The 4,751-nt window shown below is 44.5% G+C and overlaps 1 non-coding gene across 1 annotated transcript; it reads left to right on the forward strand.

Moving 5' to 3' along the window:
* The first annotated feature begins 1,488 nt into the window (after positions 1-1,488).
* Positions 1,489-1,571, forward strand: trnal-cag (transfer RNA leucine (anticodon CAG)). Its single transcript has one exon. It is a non-coding gene; the product is annotated as a tRNA-Leu (tRNA).
* The last annotated feature ends 3,180 nt before the right edge of the window (positions 1,572-4,751 follow it).

Raw genomic sequence — 4,751 nt, forward strand, 5'->3', positions numbered from 1 at the left:
GTCCCAACAGAGCACAGCAAATACTGCAAAGTTTCACTCATAAGAATTGTGCTTATTATAATTATTTAATGGTACATATTTCTTTGAAAGATGGGGATTTGCTTCTCCAGAGATATCCAAGAGGGTGGACGTAAAGTACACGGCATTGGGTGTTCAGTATTGATGTGGATAGAGAACTGGCTGGCAAACAGGAAGCAAAGAGTAGGAGTAAACGGGTCCTTTTCACAATGGCAGGCAGTGACTAAGTGGGGTACCGCAAGGCTCAGTGCTGGGGCCCCAGCTAGTTACAATATATATTCATGATGTGGATGAGGGAATTGAAGGCAATATCTCCAAGTTTGCGGATGACACTAAGCTGGGGGACAGTGTTAGCTGTGAGGAGGATGCTAGGAGACTGCAAGGTGACTTGGATAGGCTGGGCGAGTGGGCAAATGTTTGGCAGATGCAGTATAATGTGGATAAATGTGAGGTTATCAATTTTGGTGGCAAAAACAGGAAAGCAGACTATTATCTAAATGGTGGCCGACCCCGAAAAGGGGAGATGCAGCGAGACCTGGATGTCATGGTACACCAGTCATTGAAAGTAGGCATGCAGGTGCAGCAGGCAGTGAAGTAAGCGAATGGTATGTTAGCTTTCATAGCAAAGGGATTTGAGTATAGGAGCAGCGAGGTTCTACTGCAGTTGTACAGGGTCTTGGTGAGGCCACACCTGGAGTATTTGGTCAGTTTTGTTCAGTTTTGGTCTCCAAATCTGAGGAAGGACATTATTGCCATAGAGGGAGTGCATATAAGGTTCACCAGACTTATTCCTGGGATGGCAGGACTGTCTTCTGGAGAAAGAGTGGATAGACTTGGTTTATACTCTCTAGAATTTAGGAAATTGAGAGGGGGTCTTAAAGAAACGTATAACATTCTTAAGGGGTTGGACAGGTTGGATGCAGGAAGATTGCTCCCGATGTTGGGGAAGTCCAGGACAAGGGGACACGGCTTAAGGATACGGGGGAAATCCTTTAAAACCGAGATGAGAAGAACTTTTTTCACACAGAGAGTGGTGAATCTCTGGAACTCTCTGCCGCAGAGGGTCGTCGATGCCAGTCCATTGGCTATATTTAAGAGGGAGTTAGATGTAGCCCTTGTGGCTAAGGGGATCAGAGGGTATGGAGAGAAGGCAGGTACGGGATACTGAGTTGGATGATCAGTCATGATCATATTGAATGGCGGTGCAGGCTCGAAGGGCCGAATGGCCTACTCCTGCACCTAATTTCTATGTTTCTATGTTTCTATGTAAAGCACATGGATCAAATACGGACCAATTGCGTAGCGGATCAGCCTGGCTATGATATCACGGCGGAGGAGATAATTGTAAAGTTAACTATCCCGTCCTAACTGACGTAAAATCGACTAGATGTGAACAATGAGCAATGTAATATTTTGTCTAGTGATGGACATCAAAACAGGTTAGTTTAGGAAGAGAGTCCGCAATACTTGGTCAGGATGGCCGAGCGGTCTAAGGCGCTTCGTTCAGGTCGCAGTCTCCACTGGAGGCGTGGGTTCGAATCCCACTCCTCACAATTTTACAATTTACTTACAGATCTCATTCTGCTGGGTTTCTTGACTTCTATTCTAACAATCACAACCCATCTCGTTATTTTTTTGCGCAATCTATCATCTCCTGAATCGTTTTTCCTCATAGTTGCCTTTATCGATCCAAAACAAGACGCAGGGTTCAAATTTCCACCATTGAACTGACCCGTCATATTCCTAATATCCTTTTTTCTCGCCATGTATTGATGGCGGTGCTTAACACACTAAAAAGAGGAAGAAGAATTGGTTAACTGGACAATGCAACACTACGGTCCAACATATATAGGCTATGCAATGGTCTGTCCGCAAATCATCTTCTCCATGACACCCCAGCGCTGTTATCGGCACAAACCCACCTCACCCCCTCGACTGGACATTTTGACCTGCAATTGCAGAACGTCAAATACGTGCCCATTCATCATCTCCTTCACCATTAACCACGTTCTAAAACAGCACTTCCAGAAAAAGCAGAGATACATGTGCACTTCGCCCAACCATTGGCCAATTACATGCCATAGCTGCCCTGAAAGTAAGCATGCAGATATAGTACGTAATAAAGATAGCTCATTGCGAGATGATGTGAGTTAGGAGCAAGGAGGACCAACTGCATTTGTACAGGGCCCTGGCGAGACCGCACCGGGAGTATTGTGTGCAATTTTGATCTCCTAATTTGAGGAAGGGTATTAATGCCATTGAGGGAATGCTGCGTAGGTTCACGTAATTCCCGTGATGGCGGGACAGACATTCAATTAAAGAATGGGTCGATTGGGCTTGTATTCCCTGCAATTTAGATGAATGAGTGGGGTTCTTATAGAATAATTTTCTGATTTTTAAAGGATTGGACCCGGTCGATACAAAAAGCATGTTCCCGACGTTGGGGGGTGTCCAGAATCAGGGGGGTGGGGGGGTCACAGTTTACGTATAAGGTGTAGGGCAATTACAACTGAGATGAGGAGACCCTTTTTCTGCCAGTAGTGAATTTGTGGAATTATCTGCGTGAGAAAGCAGTGCATCCAAATGAGAGTTAGATAGAACTCTTTGGCCTAGCGGAATCGATGGATAAGGTGATAAGACATGAACGGGTAGCTGATTGTGGATGATCAGCCATGATCCCATTGAATGGCTGTGTTGGCTCGAAGGGCCGAATGGCCTACTGCTGCACCTATGTATATGTCTATGTGTCTATGTATCTATGGTCCGAGTGTTTAGTGTCCATTTGCGCCGGCCAAGATTCTTCCAGTACCATAATTTCTCTCCGAAAGATTGAATGTGGTCGGATGGACAAGAAACGGTGTAGTTTACAGTAATTCCACGCAGAGTTATCAAAACCATGTAAACCACACATGAACGGGTGGTGTTTGATTGCAGTGGATGAGCAAGACGTGTTAGCAAACACTCCAACAATCTGCTAACGGTCTCATTCCGCAATGGGATATACAATTTGAACCGTGTAAATCGCATACTTTCCATCCAACCACAAAGCACGAGGGGAATGCGTTTACACCACTCCTGCCTGTGCGAGTATTCGGAATGTTAAAGTAATTGAAAATAACCATGATGTACCCAAAACAAGACAGTAGGCCTCGAAATTCGGAGTGTATTGGAAATTGACAAAAGATGACTAAATAACTGTCAGTGCAAAATGAAGAGAGAACGCAAAATTAAATATACGAAAGTTAAACGCAATCTGTAAAAGTTGTAATCCAAACATACCAGAAATGGGACCAAGTGGCCTAGAGGGTAAGGCGATGGACTGCGAGCCCATTGTGATTTGCACGCGGATCTTCGAATCCCATCCTTGTCGTGAGCTGTTGTGACTTTCGGCAGAGATATAGTTGAAGAGTAAAAATTGGGGTTACAGCATGGAAAACGTCAAACGCCTAGCCAGGGTTAGGGCCTCCTCATCCCAGTGCTCTGTTTTTTGCTGTGGCCTGTTGGGGAGAAGGCGCCCGCATAGCGGGCAAAAACAGACTGGAATAGCTGATCAGGAAGGCCGGCTCAGTGTTTGGGGCTGAGCAACTAACGGTGGCAGAGGCCAGAACTCTGAACAAACTAGGTTCAATAATGACCAACCCCACTCACCCACTCCACGCCCTGAAGGTGATCAAGTGCAGCATCTGCAGTCAGAGACTGATTGCACCAATGTGCAAAACGGAGAGATATAGGAAGTATTGTATACCTGCTGCTATAAGGTTTTATAATGCACAAAAATAATTGTGGATTTTTTTTAGTATTCATTCATTGTATTTTAACTTATTAAGTATTGAAGCTATCTGTGGAAATGTGTGGTGTTATGTCTGTCTTGAAGCTGTTGTGGCACCGTAATTTCCTGTAAAGGATTATTAAAAGTTATTCAATTCAATTCAATTCAATTCAATTCAATTCAATTCAATTCAATTCAATTCAATTCAATTCAATTCAATTCAATTCAATTCAATTCAGGTTGAAACCGACCCGTATCACTCTGAAGAAGGGTTTCAAAAAACTGACCCGTTCACTCTGAAGAACCCGTCTGAAGAAAGGTTTCGGCCCGAAACGCTGCTTGTTTCCTTCGCTCCATAGATGCTGCTTCGCCTGCTGAGTTTCTCCAGCATTTTTGTGTACCTTGCGTTCATTCTGTGCCTTTGCTGTCCATCTTTCCTATCCCCTACACACTAGGGACAATTCACATAGGCCAAATAAAGCTCAACCCCGCGCGTCATTCGGTTGTGGGAGGAAACCGGAGGATACCACACTAACTAAATCACAAAATAATAAAACCATATTGAAATATGAACTGTTCTCATACTCACGCAAATGTCGCACTGACCAGTCTGCCTTACGACCCGGAAAGTCTCGCCACATTTGATCGCGTAAGAATGCAACTAATAAGGAGGAATATGGGGTGAATATCTGGGCAGCTTTTATCTTTCCGACATGGATACGATATAGAGCCAGAACCCTTTATTTCCCGTCAGTGTTCAATTAGCAAAACCCGGCCGGGAAGGGTTTTGCAAGGAAAAGTCCTGTGTACTTGGAACACACTGCTAGCGGCGGTGAAAGAGGCAGATAACATACTGGAGCTTAAGCGGCTTTTGCACAAGCAGATGGATATGCAGAAAAGGTAGGGTTACGGGTGACATAGAAACATAGAAATATAGAAAATATTTGCAGGAAGAGGCATGTAT

This window comes from Leucoraja erinacea, chromosome 34, assembly GCF_028641065.1.
Source record: "Leucoraja erinacea ecotype New England chromosome 34, Leri_hhj_1, whole genome shotgun sequence".
Lineage (NCBI taxonomy): Eukaryota > Metazoa > Chordata > Chondrichthyes > Rajiformes > Rajidae > Leucoraja > Leucoraja erinaceus.